Below are 14,252 nucleotides of genomic sequence, written 5' to 3'. Positions count from 1 at the left end.
TTGGTACACGTTAAGCTTGTTCTCCCGAAATTTCAAGCTGCGCCTTATTATGCCGAAATTTCAAGCTAGCATTTCTGTCTATCGTGCTGCGAAACTCCCGCCTCTTCAACCCGCGCCTTGTTAGCCTGAAATATTTAAGATATATCTTTGTCTCGTTGTGCTCTGAAAACTCCCTCCATCTCAACCCGCGCCTTGCTATGCCAAAATTACAACGCGCGCGAAAACTCCCACCTCTTGCGAAATCCTGACATGCGAGATGCCCATGATACCCCTGAACCGAAAGAACCGCCTAGCTCAAATCGGTGGGGGTACTTTCGTAACTTACCCCACATTTCGGATAAGCGCATCCCTAAGCGATGGTTCCCCCTCCCATCGCCTCATTTTCGCCATTCGAAATCCCAGGCCGCCATAACCTCTCCGCTCCAGCCACAAAACCCCACCCTCCTCCGTCCGCCACCTCACCACTGCCCAGCCGGAGCCTCTTCCCCGACGACGTCGTCCACAGCAACACCTCGACATCCCTCATCCACCGTACCGGATGAGGATCCGTCGTCGATCTCGTCGTCCCGCCGATTCAGCCACCCCGTCCTCCACCTCCAAGGAGCTGCCCCGACGTTCCCCTCGTCTTTTGCGCTACCTCCATTCTCACACCGTCATCTTCACCTGCACCACTGGAAGAGCATCATCATCACCATTTCCTCGGATGAAGCTGAGGCCTAATAGGCTCCACCAAAGAGGTTGTACACTAATTGCCGCATTTCCTTCTTCATTTGATCTCATGGTGCTGTCGGCGCTTGGTCCCGAGCCGACATGGTGCGGCTCCATCCACGGCGGTGTCGCCGGCCATTTCCTCCATGGCGTCTCTCCCTCGGCGGCGACGTCCACATCAGTAGGATCTGCTGCTGCTTTAGCTCTCGCTCGCGCTGCTCCTCTACTCTTCCTCTTGGTCGCCTGCCTGGTCTGCTCTTACTATTGTTCTTGCTCACGCTGCTGCTCTCGCTCTTGCTCTTGCTTGCGATGCTGCTCCGATTTGGCTGCACTTCAGTCGACTGAATCGACTTTTGGGTCACTCGATTTTTAGGGGGTGGGGGCTCGCCGGAGTTAAGGAAGAACCAGCCACAGCAGGGAGGGGGGCTCGCCGAAGAGGTAACCCACTATCTATCTTAGGGTTCAGGGTGGGGCGGTGGTCGACGGCGGTGGTGGGGCGGTGGCGTCGGGATCGCCGGAGAAAATGCTCGGCACGGGGGGGGCTAGAGGGATGGCCGGGGCGGCAGTGGACCGGCGGTGGGGAGTGGTTTCGGCGCGGGCGGGGCGGCGCACCGCCGGACGGGGCGGCGCACCGCCGGCCGCGGGCGGCGGGGGCGGTGGTTTGGCTGGTGATGGCTGGTGGCTTAGGGGGTGGAGGTTGAAGATGAACTGCTACACGACCAGCTGCCCCGGCTCTTGCACGCGCTACTGCTACCGCTTTTCTGCTACTAGTGCGTTCAGTTTCGACAGCAAAATTCAGTTTCGACAGCAAAATTTAGTTTCGACAGTTAAATTCAGTTTCGATAGTTAAGTTCAGAGATGAGCGACTGATGTATTTTACATCTAGCACTTTGCGGTTATGTATTTTACGCCATCTATTGGAGATGCTATTAGAATTCCACTCAGGTTAATGTTGTCTCTCTTATCCTGCTTCATCATCAGCGTCGTACAACTCACCGGAGCTGCTCCAACGATGAAACCCTCCATCACAGTGGAGCAGTACCCAAAGTAGTAGAAGTAGCACAAAAACATTTTTTGAGTGTAGGCTTTTCCTTGCTCAAGCCTGCGTACTAGAATCGCTAGTGCTTGAAAGGAAAAGTGAAGGAAAAACATAGGAATTGGAAAGTTTCCTATGGCACTACTATTCATGCATTTGGTTCAAAGGAATGGAGCAAAGGAAAACTGTAGGATTTGTTCCTTTAGTGTCTCCTTGAAAGAAAAACCGTAGAAAATTTAATTTCCACTTGTCCTCCTTTTCAAATTCTTATTCATGAAGCATAAGACTAAGAGATAGTGGCATAATAGCATTATAACCATACATTTTCTTGTGGTTTGACTTAATCTCACCATGCTTCTTTGCATCCCGTGATCTTCCAATTCTTGTGAACCAAACACCCAGATTGGCAGAAATCCTGTGTTTTCAAATTCTCTGTTTTGCACGTGCATTCCTATCCTATTACTGTCTATTTCCTATCCCTGCATTGTTAGAATCCTCAAATTCAAACAAGCCCTTACACAATTACTTCTATTACAGATACGTGTCAAAGAAAACCTTGTGTGGTTTGTCCTGCTCCTGCTGCGCTGTGTTCCACCCCAGCTCAGCTGCTCCTACGATGGAAGGGTTCACCACATCAGAGATCCGCTCTCTAGACTGTCTTTCGCCGCCTCAAATCTTCTTCCCCATCGCCTGCAGCCACGACAACTGCATTACCATCATCAACTGAGCAGATGACCTTGAGGACTACACGGGTGCGCAAGAGAGGTCGCACTCATCTGTGTTTGTTTACGTTACGCATCACTTAATATGATGACATGCTACTTTATCATCGTGGTCACCTATTAGACTCTGAGTCAAGTCCAAACTAATGCTGAAACTTGGGTTTTTAAATGGTTCTGGGGTACATATTGGGGTTGCAATCAGTACTATATGTCTACTATCTGGTTAATCTCGGGTGTCTACTATGAGTTTCATGTTGGGTGCAAACAAACATTAAAGGAGCCATTATATGTATTTTTCACTAAAGCTATTATCTGACTGCTATCATTGGTTTTGGGTCTATCCACAGTTTGCTACAAGCACTCTGGATTTGTGCATGCACTCCTTACATAATCTCACTATGTTTTATTTCTATGCATGTCAGTTATTGTACACAATGAAATTGAACATGTAGAGCAAAAGAGACGAGCCTTGCGTGGCAATAAAATTTCATGCAAACGTCACTCCATGGTGGGCGCAAAGGCAGCCCCCCTCCACCCATTTCAGATTGTAATCAAGAGGAAGATAATTGTTCTGAGGGGGATTCAGAAGGAGAAGACCACTCCTATTTACCCCCTGAGGTCCTCGCTCTAACTTGGCATGTTGATGTTGGTAATATCATGCATATGGTGCCTTGCATTGCTTACTTTATACATCAAATTTGTCATCTGCTTAGTTTAGACATGCTTTGTGTGAATGTCATTTGTTTAGTTTCTTTATCGTATATGTGAATCATGCAATGACATCATGTTTATCCAGGCATCATATATGTGAATTTTGCAATGCCACCCTGGTTAGCCAGTCATCTTATATGTGAATTATATCATGCCATAATTTTTTTATTACGTGTTAAATTTGTCAACAATTTTAGTACATTCAATTACTCTTCCTGTGCATCAGCCATTCGACACGGTCATGGAAAAATCTGGAGTGGAAACAAGGTCTTCAGAGCACACAATGTTGTCTGACGAACACTACAAGAAATATGTCAACTTGCGACCATCACTATTGGTCACCGAAAGGTCATTGTTTTTCATTTGCGGTCTTTTTGTGACTAAAAACAGATAGTCAAAAGTTGGCGATCGTAAACTGAAATTAACGACCTTCTCTGTGAGAAGGTCGTGGAATTCCACGACTAAAACAAAAGGTCATTGATTCTATGACCTTCTGTTTTGGTCGCTAGCTGTCTGCCTAGGCCATGTCGGATCCAATGTGCCAATCTGACGTGGCAAAATTGTGACCAATTGAAAAGGTCATTGCTAAGATTCAGCCTGGTCCGATTAGGTGTCTATATGGGCCAAGCCCATTAATTCAGCCCATTTAGTATGTTTTCCCTGGTAATTTCTGCACGGGCCATACTTCCATATTAGGGGGCCTCGGCCTTTTTTGCAATATATTTATTTTTTTATTTTCTAAGGCTTTTTTGTTTCACTTTTTAAACAAACCAATGCTTGTTGGGCTGTGGTCTTTTTCAGCCCAATTAGTTGTCCAGTATTAGATCTCGGATTTTGAAATAACTGTTTGGACAAAATTGTTTGGGCACAAGACCTCTTTAATCGAGTTACACACACGCATCCGACATTGTTTCATATTCAAATCAGGAAAACTCAATGTCGAATTCAAATCATCCATCATATCACATCACATAACACATCTCCCAGGTTTAGATAACATAACAAAATCATCTCAAGAATACATTTCCTGACAGAGGAATTATGGCACATCTCCTACTATCCTAACATGTACGTATATGCACGTGTGCTTGCTTGACCGGCGCATGCATCACTGTAGTAGCGAAGCAAGTAGGCATCATTGACGTCTACTCACAGCTTTCCTCGCACCAGAGAAAGAATCAAAACAAAAAATATTAGTAACTTTAAATCAGAAAGTATATCCACATCACCATAAAATAGTCGCATACCATCACACAGAAGCCAAATACTATGAACTGATGATTAGTAGACACGGACATGATTCAGCTACATAATGGCTGCCACAAGCAAAAGTGACAACTGTGTAAGCAAGCTGCTAGTGCACAAGGTGATTGAGCTCCTGCTGTTTAGTACGTATACACGGTAGGCTATTCCTGCTAGTGTTCTAAACCAACAGAGCATGCTATAGGAGCAAAAAATAGGGAGCTAGGGCTAGAAGATGGAGCCGACTCACGGGAGAGCTTGTGGTCGCCGCCGTCACGCCGGTCGCCTCAACAAGCACCACCGCGCCGGAGATGGTGCTAGACGTGAGCAAGAGCAGAGCACCTTCTACGTCCATTTCAAAAGAGAACAAGAAAAAAAAATTAGAAAGGGTTGCAAACTCATTCATTCTCTGGGCAGTTTGATTCGATTGACAGACAGAAGCAGGATGAGGGTAGCATCTCGATTTCAACAGCAACAGTAGCAGTAGGAATGTAGGATTGAGCTGGACAGATAAATGAACAAGAGGGAGCAGGGAGCGACCTTGTGCGTGGGGTGGTGGTTGTAGGGCTGGACGTCGAGCTCGTGGGGCTTCTGGCTAGGAAGTACCAACAGGCTCTAGAAGCTTCCATCGCACGGAATTTCTGCAACAACGATAGTGCAGTTTGTCTCTCGGGCAGTTTGGCTCGTAGGATTGATCCGTCAGGAAACACAAGCTTCCTCAGCAGATCGAAGTCATGGTTTTCGGGTTTGTCACTGCCATAATCACACGTAGAGTTAGCATCAAAGATTTCTTTCAGTTTCAGCACATCAAAAGAAAACTGAAAGTTGTCTAAAGATATACACGTGTGGAAAAGCTAAAAGTTCTCCACTGCCTGTAATGTTCATTACCTCACGTATATAGCGCAACCGCCCACTGCCCAAGCTGCGGCGTGGTATTCCGCCATCGGGTGAACGCTCTGTCAACACGACAATGAGTAGTGGCAGACATGAGTGAAGCTACCAAGACAATATAAAATTTATATAATCAGTACCACTGCTCGATTTTTGCAATAGTTTATAAAAGAACAATGAGTTTTCAGTAAAGAGGAATATGTTTAAATTTAGGGGCGCTTCTATTTTTCTTGTCATAAGAAGTGGCTAGAGCCTTCTCTGTTTGGTGAAGGTGCTGATGGTATGCACGTCTGTATTTACAAGAACAATAGCTGGGGGTTTTGTATGAGTAAGGAAAGGATAGATGATTTTTTTAAGATCCACAAACCCAGGCACAACAGGTTTTTACTAGACTGTCAACATATATACATTATTGTAGTTACGTTTACAATCAGGTAGACACACTTGGCATATGCACAACAAATTGAATCTGTCAATATCTGATAAGAACAAAGAACCTACCTATTGGATTTGATTAAATTTCTTTCTCTGCTCATCCTCAAGCGCAACTCCACCGAGAACAACATCCTTTATTTTTCCTGGCAAGGAAATGAAAAAGCACCATTAGGAACGGAAAATGCGTATGAGACAGCTATCTATCAAGCACTGGACTGAAACAGCAAGAAATCGTCGGCCTCTACCTCTAATCTGGAACCAAATCCCCACAATATCATGCGGGCCAAAGTCACAAGCACAAAAGCAGGTTACAGCCAGGATCTATGATAATTTGCTACTATGCACTAGTATTGCTGGATAACTCGTCTAGAAAGACAAAATACACATGATAAACTCGTCGGGCGTACAAGGCAGGCTTGCTGCAACCACAAAATCACAAGCCCTCTAAAACCTGGTGCCCATGTTCCTATTATTGTTCGTTCGTTCATTCATGACAAGCCCTCTAAATGAGGAAGTGCACAAATTAATGCTTGATGTTTAGTTAAACACATGGCAGTATTCTATATTTCTATTTACCTTCAGTCTTTACTTTTCTATATTTTCTCTTCAATCAATATAAACTTTATGCCTGATAGCATATTCTACCATCCAATTGGCTTGTTCAGCTTGAATACTCCATATGCATTTGGGCGACGGTTTTTCTACATACTGCTCGACTAAAACTATTGAACGATTCTGTTCATACATGTGCTTTTTTGTTCATACATGTGTACTGCTCGACTAACAATATTGAACGATTTTGCTAATACAGGTTTTCTTATTTCTTCATACAGGTTAAGAAAGAAAGTGACATATGTGCCTAATTATATCCTTGGTATTTATTTAGATCGCCTGGGAGACCTATATTGGATGACAGAGAAGTATGCTACAGATAATTCAAGTAATTTTTATATCTTAGAAATTAAAGTGACATGCATTTTATAAAAGGCTTTGAACTGTAGTTTTTCATCCTTTTCTCAAGTAGACACCAAAGTTGAAAATATTGGACCAAATGTTGGATAAACATAGGAAATACATGGGTCAACTAACTAATGAAGTCATCAATTCTCAAAAAGCTTGCCCTCACTACATGATGTGTGTAACAGATGTACGAAAGAAAAGGAAATCTGAGAACATCCTTAAACTATAATTGCACCAAGCCGACGGTAACAAACATTTTCAGCAGTATGTGTTGTTGACCATGAAAACAAGCTGGATTCTACTATGAACCATAGCATGCAGATGAAAAAATAAGAGGGAATAAAGAGAGATGGAGAGAGACAAACAACAACCTAGAACACCCAGTGTTGGGATGTTAAGCAATGGAGAGCCATGTCAGGTTGGAGGCGGTGGTGGAAGGCGTTGCGCGTGAAAGGAAGTGGGCACATCTAGCGCTGTTGGCGAGCACATCAGGCCACGACCTCAAACAATCCACTTGCCGTTGGCAGCCTTTTTATCCTTCTAAACTGTGCAAAACAACCCAAGATCTCAAAACAAATTACAGTTTTCTCTGGCAGTGCTTCACTAATGGCACATCCGACAAACAAATTAAAGGGAATGGGATCAACTGTTTTCCATTTATAGCCCTGTAGGAAATAACACCCAAGGTACGACCAACACAATCACCACTTTGAACATTTCAACTCTTCTCGGCCTCAAAAAGGTCTCATGGTTTTCATGATGCCATCTATAAGCTATGAAAATTTCTTTCAGAGAATGCATATTGGTAAATAAAAAGAAATTCCAAAGCAGAAAACACCAAGCTTGCTAGGATATTTGTCACTCGAGGCATCAAATTTTCATGCAAAAGATATAAAGGTCCAATGTCCAATAACAACTCAACATTATTTTTTTCAAAATACTTTGATACACACTATAAGTTGCCGACCAAAATCTTTGAGCATGCACATCTGGCATAAAAATTTGATATGAGAACTGATAGCATTTTTTGTCGGTTTAAAACTTGGATCTACAATCAGAAGTATCATATTACCATTACTCTTACATACACATTGGCATACACAATATATCTCTACTCTGCCATAGTGTATAGAAAAATAACAGGACTATTAGCTCTACATGAGAAGTGAACGCATGGTCATGGGTACAGGGGATCAATCTTACCTTGAATGTCTTGCACCAAGGCATCCAGCTACCAAGGCAAGATCTCAAATTAAAAGACTGATGAGGAGAGCATGGCTTGATCGATGAGGTGTAGTCAATCGGATGCTAGATAGAATCCCTCCTGCAGCAAGCGAACATGATTGATTCGACCGTCCGTCAGATCCATCCATGGATTCATTCATCATTTTAGTTTCATCTAGGACAAGGAGGAAGGAGAAGAAACGAGCAGTGTTTGGACAGACGGACCTCGGAGATGTAGGCGTGGTCGTCTCAGAACTCGGCGAGGCTGGCGAGCTTCTTGGGCTCCATGAATCGGGAGAGGATGGAGATGGCGATGTCGATGTGCTTCACGGCGAGGGTAGCGATCCTGCACGCACGGTACAGGTAGCTGAGCGACTTGCCCACGTCGCAACCGCCGCCTCTGGCTGCCTGACGGGGCTTGCTGGAGCCGGACTTGGCGGTGGCGGTGGCGTCTGGGTCGTTGGAGAGGTCGACCTTGGCGAGGGCCTCCGTGGTGGCCACGGCCGGGTTCGGGTCCAGGTCGTCCCTGTCGAGGCTGCTGTCGGGCGATGCCCGGGAGGGAGGCCGTGAAAGAGGTGGAGGAGGAGCGGTGGTGGAAGGGGGAGACACGGCCCGGGGAGGTGAAGCCCGTGTTGCTCCCGCTGCGCTGCCGCCCGCAGACGGTTCATAGCGGGCTCGCCGGAACGGGGAGGGAACTGGGTAGAGGACGGCGGTGGATTGGGTTGGGCTATGCGGGGATAGGGATAGAGACGGTGGTGGATTGAGATCTGAGGGAGGGAGAGGGTTAGGGCTGGAGAGAGGGTTGAGAGAGTCGGCGTCGAGGCGGAGGAGCGGGGACGCGATGGGCGCGCCGGCCGACAGCGGCTGTGAGATGGGGCTCTGCGCGGCGCAGAGCACCAGCGCAGCCACCACGAGGAGCAGGCCGTGACGTCGTGGCTGCGGCGGGGGACGGGCGATTGGGTTGGATCTGTATCGGGAAGAAGGGGAAAGAGAGAGGCGGCGGAGAGAGGAGAGAGAGAGGCGGGCGCGGGCTGCTTAGGGTTTGTGTTGACGTATAATGTGTTGCCTAGTCTCTTTCATCAGATTGATTTTTTGGCTGCATTGATTAGAGCATGTATTTCTATATGGTATCGGAGCTAAGAGGTCTCGAGTTCAAGACCCGGCTGGCGCAATTAAATTGCAGCCCACTTTCGGTCCACGTTTAGGCCTTAGGGATCCACACGTGAGGGGAAGTGTTGACTCTCTTCCATCAGATCGGTCTTTTGGTTGTATTGGCTATAGCATGCACTTCTATATGTTGAGTAACGTGATTGTATTAGGAAACATAGGTTAGATTAGGAAATATTCTAACTTGCCTTGTACTCCTATATATGCCCACGAGGCTCAAGCAATACAACAAACAATTCCACCAAACATCTCTCTCCCTTCTAACATGGTATCAGAGCAAGTCGATCCTAAACCCTAGCCGTCGCCGCTTCCACACCCGCGCGCCGCCCCCGGGGCGGTCGACCTCCATGACTGCCGTCGGGGGCCGCGCCGCCCGTACCTAGGGTTTGTCCGCTAGTCGTGTTGACCGGCTGCCCTAGAGAGTCTTTTCCCCGAGCCTTGCTCTGGGGTTTTCTCTCTCCCGCCGGTCATCTTGATCGCACCGTTTCTTTTTGGTTTTCCGATCTATTCTTGATCGGTTTGCGTCTCCCACCGCCGCCGTCAACCCCGAGCGCCTCTACTCCGACCCCGACGTGACCTGCCGGACTCTCCTCCGACCCGGCGGCCACGCGCGCCGAGGCGGCCCGTCAGGTCCAGCCGCCGTCCGCGCGTCGGTCCGCCCGTCGCCCTGCGCCGGCCGTCACCGCATTGCTCCGACCGGGACACCTGCATCGCCTACATCCGACGGCCTCGCTCCATGCGGTGGCCAATCATAGCCGTCGCTCGCGCGCCGGCCCGCCCATCAATCCACATCACCAGCCTCCGCCTCGTCTGCACGGCGGCCCGGCGGTCTACCTCGCCGGCCACGTCCTCGGCTGCGTTGGGACAGCTGCGTCGGCTGCCTCAACTCGGGCGCCGTTGCTCTGTTGGTCGCTCGGGCCTCGCTGCCCGGGTGCCGGCGTTGCTTTGGCAGCCCGGGTGCTGGTGCTGACAAGCTCGTCCGCACGATGCCCCACGCCTCCATCTAGCGGCGTCCCCGACCTCGCGCGCGATCGGCTTGATCACCCGCTCGCCGCTGCGATCCGCCTCATCTACGTCGCGCGACCGACCTGGCCCGTCGGTTACGCGCGCCTCCTTAGGTCTCGTGAAGATCGTACCCGAGTTCAGCGTGTCTCTCCACCGATCGAGCATCGGGCTGCCACTGCGTCGCCCCGTCGGGCCGCAGCGCCGCCGCCCCGTGGTTCTTCTCCCAGCTGCACCGACCCGCGTCACCGCCGTGTCGCCCCTTCAGGCCGTAGTACCACGGCCCGCGGTCCACCGCCGCCCAGAGGCCGTCCGCTCCAGGTCGTCCCCGTGGTGGCACCGACCCTCGCGCCGCCACTGCGTCGCCCCGTCGGGACGTAGCGAGCGTGGCACGCGGTCCACGCCGCCATCCAGAGGTCGTCCCCGCGGTTGCACCAACCCGTGCTCCTCCACTGCGCCGCCCCTTCGGGCTGTCGCACCGCGGCCCGCGGTCCCTGCCGCCGCCCCGAGGTCTTCCCGCCGTCACCCCGACCTGCCCGCCGCCGTTGTGTCGCCCCTTCGGGCCGTAGTGCGGCGGCCCACGGTCCACTTCGTCGTCCACGCGTGTTGACTTCCCGTGGTATGCGTCGCGCCACCTTCCTTCGCGCGGGAACGCCACCGTCTGCACCGGTCTTCGTCATGCTGTCGGGTTCTTCGCCTACTTCGAGCATCGCCGCCGCGCTCCTAACCTAGCCGTCGCCGCAGTCAGGCCGTCGCCGCCACTCTTCTTTGGCCGCCGCCGCTACCCACGTAGCCTCCGCCCGCCACCTCCTTCTTCTTTGTCCATCACCGGCCCGTCGCCAGCGTCGCCGTCATCTACCCCGACCACTTCATCTACTCCGACAACCGCAGGCGACATCGGCTCCATGTTGATTGACACCGCAACCATCGTCGAGTCCTTCTCTGCTGGCCTCTCCGACTCCTCCAACATGGCGTACAACTTGTGCAGGTCCTCGTCTATGCATGCCCGATGCTGGCAACACCGATGAGTGCCTTCGTCCATGACGTTTCCCCTGGCCTGGCAAGCCTGGTGTGGTGCTTCGCCAATTTCGTCTTCGTCCGTCTAAGCATGCCCGGTGCTGGCAACACCGGTGCGTGCCTTCGTCTATGATGTGTCCCCGGGCTTGGCAGACCCGCCGCGATGCGTCGTCAACAACAACGTCTTCTTCCCGGCGCACCACTACTTCGACACCACTGCGCCCATGCTAACTTGGCGCCCTCTTGCGCCCGTGGCTCCACGACGACATCCTCGACACCGGCTCCCCGACCCGACATCGACCACGACATTCTTCGTGCGGCTACCTCGACCACGGCTACACCACCCTCGACTCTAGGCTCCATCGACAAACGGCACAAAGGGCTACCGCCTTGCTTGAGCAACCTCGTCGGTTTTCACTCCAGCCACGACTCCGCGATGCGTCGACCGTTACGACTGTGGGGGGGTGTCCGTCGGCTTGCCTTCGGATTCTTCTTCAGTCTCACCGTCTGCGTCGCTACCATTGTGACTGCTGCGGGATGTTGAGTAACGTGATTGTATTAGGAAACATAGGTTAGACTAGGAAATATTATGGCTTGCCTTGTACTCCAAGTAGATCATGTACTCCTATATATATGCCCATGAGGCTCAAGCAATACACCAAACAATTCCACCAAACCTCTCTCTCCCTTCTAACAGTTTGGATTGGGCTGCAGAGAAGTGGACGGTTCAGATCGGCTAGAACGGACGGTTCAGATCGGCTACGGGGGTGATCCGTGGGAAGAGCCCTGATTGGTTCAGAAAATTTATGGTTTAAAATAGTTTCTAAGTACTAAAACTATGGGTGTTTCGTGAAGCAGCTATCAAAAATATTTTGCAAAACAGCACAACTAAATTTTTCTCTCAAGTTAGACCACATTTTTTGGATCATCGCCAATTTGCAACCATTTGTATCTTTCTAGCTATTTTAATCATTTTTCGAGTGCCCAAAATGAGCTTTTTTGTGAATGACCTACCAAATATTTGTTAAAAAATTGGACAAAATCAATTTTATAAAATATTAGGTCATTTTTAATGCACAATTGACCAAATCGTTGGGTGTTAAATGTATTGATCCACCTCTGGTGAAAAAGACATATTTCCGCTGATTCAGGAGGAAGCGGGTCAAATTTGAACTGAAGCTGCCTCATAGTTTGCTCTTTATTTTTTCCAAAAATCATTTTATAGGTACATAAGTATCTGTTTAATCAGAGAAACATCAAAAATTTCCCAAGATTCAACCACTAGCTAGGAACGGTCAAGCCCGCCGTTTTGACCGCATTTTGAAACGGGCATAAAAAATTCAAAAAATCAAAAAATTGGAAAAACTTCGCATTGTGTCATTATATGTGACCAAGTTTCCAAGAAAAATAATAAACTTGCAATACGGAAATTATTTTAAAAAGTGTTCTCAGAAACGAGCTATCATCCGTGAAGATTCATGGCTTTGAAGCCAAATGATCAATCTTATGGCAGCATTCATGGCATAGTTTGTTCAAATGATCTCATATTGTGCACAAGGGTGCATCTTGGAATTACAAACAATGTTGCCTAAGGGAGTTTTCATTTTCTTTGCATGGGAAATTCATTTTCCATTTTTTCAGTGCCCGAAATGAGTATTTTTTGTGAAGGACCTACCATATATTTGTTGCAAAATTGGACCAAATTGATTTTATAAAATACTAGGACACATTTAATTCACAATTGACCAAATGGTTGGGTGTCAAAAGGTTTGATCCAACTCTCGCGAAGAAGACAAATTTCCGTCGATTCAGCGGGAAGCGGGTCAAATTTGAACTACAACTGCCTCATAGTTTGCTCTTTATTTTTTCCAAAAATCATTTCTAGGTACATAAGTATCTACTAAATCAGAGAAACATCAAAAGTTTTCCAAGATACAACCACTAGCTAGGAACGGTCAAGCCCGCCATTTTGACCGCATTTTGAAACGGGCATAAAAAATTCAAAAAAATCAAAAAATTGGAAAACCTTCGCATTGTGTCATTATATGTGACCAAGTTTTCAGGAAAATTAATAAACTTGTAATACGGAAATTATTTTAAGAAAGTGTTCTAAGAAACGAGCTATCATCCGTGAAGATTCATGGCCTTCAAGCCAAATGATCTATCTTAAGGCCACATTCATGGCATAGTTTGTTCAAATGATCTCATATTGTGCACAAGGGTGCATCTTGGAATTCCAAACAATGTTGCCTAAGGGAGTTTTTATTTTCTTTGCACGGAAAATTCATTTTCCATTTTTTGAGTGCCCGAAATGAGTTTTTTTGTGAAGGACCTACCATATATTTGTTGCAAAATTGGACCAAATCAATTTTATAAAATATTAGGACATATTTAATTCACAATTGACTAAATGGTTGGGTGTCAAAAGCTTTGATCCAACCCTCGTGAAAAAGACAATTTTTTGTCAATTCAGCGTGAAGCGGGTCAAATTTGAACTACAACTGCCTCATAGTTTGCTCTTTATTTTTTCCAAAAATAATTTCTAGGTACACAAGTATCTATTTAATCAGAGAAACATCCTTCCAAGATTCAACCACTATCTAGGAACGGTCAAGCCCACCGTTTTGACCGCATTTTGAAACGGGCATAAAAAATTCAAAAAAATCAAAAAATTGGAAAACCTTCGCATTGTGTCATTATATGTGACCAAGTTTTCAGGAAAATAATAAACGTGTAATACGGAAATTATTTTAAAAATGTGTTCTCAGAAACGAGCTATCATCCGTGAAGGTTCACGGCTTTCAAGCCAAATGATCAATGTTATGGCCACATTCATGGCATAGTTTGTTCAAATGATCTCATATTGTGCACAAGGGTGCATCTTGGAATTCAAACAATGTTGCCTAAGGGAGTTTTTATTTTCTTTGCACGGAAAATTCATTTTCCATTTTTTGAGTGCCCGAAATGAGTTTTTTTTGTGAAGGACCTACCATATATTTGTTGCAAAATTGGACCAAATCGATTTTATAAAATACTAGGCCATATTTAATTCACAATTGACCAAATGGTTGGGTGTCAAAAGCTTTGATCCAACTCTCGCGAAGAAGACAAATTTCCGTCGATTCAGCGGGAAGCGG

General features: G+C 47.5%; 1 long non-coding RNA gene across 6 annotated transcripts; it reads right to left on the bottom strand.

Annotated features, from left to right (window-relative positions):
* Window positions 1–4,100: 4,100 nt before the first annotated feature.
* LOC125551261 lies at window positions 4,101–8,959 on the bottom strand. Of its 6 annotated transcripts, XR_007302365.1 has the most exons (9): window positions 8,155–8,958; window positions 7,909–8,029; window positions 7,077–7,250; window positions 5,812–5,888; window positions 5,308–5,375; window positions 4,960–5,172; window positions 4,670–4,764; window positions 4,425–4,493; window positions 4,101–4,332 (listed from the first exon to the last, which is right to left on the bottom strand). It is a non-coding gene; the product is annotated as an uncharacterized LOC125551261 (long non-coding RNA). The 6 variants fall into 6 exon arrangements; XR_007302364.1 differs by having other exon boundaries at window positions 4,425–4,764; window positions 8,155–8,959; XR_007302368.1 differs by lacking the exon at window positions 4,425–4,493.
* Window positions 8,960–14,252: the final 5,293 nt, after the last annotated feature.

The sequence above is a fragment of the Triticum urartu genome, chromosome 4 (assembly GCF_003073215.2).
Source record: "Triticum urartu cultivar G1812 chromosome 4, Tu2.1, whole genome shotgun sequence".
In the NCBI taxonomy this organism is placed as follows: Eukaryota; Viridiplantae; Streptophyta; class Magnoliopsida; order Poales; family Poaceae; genus Triticum; species Triticum urartu.
The sequence above is the reverse complement of the archived record's forward strand: the minus strand, read 5'-3'. Positions and strand labels throughout refer to the sequence as shown.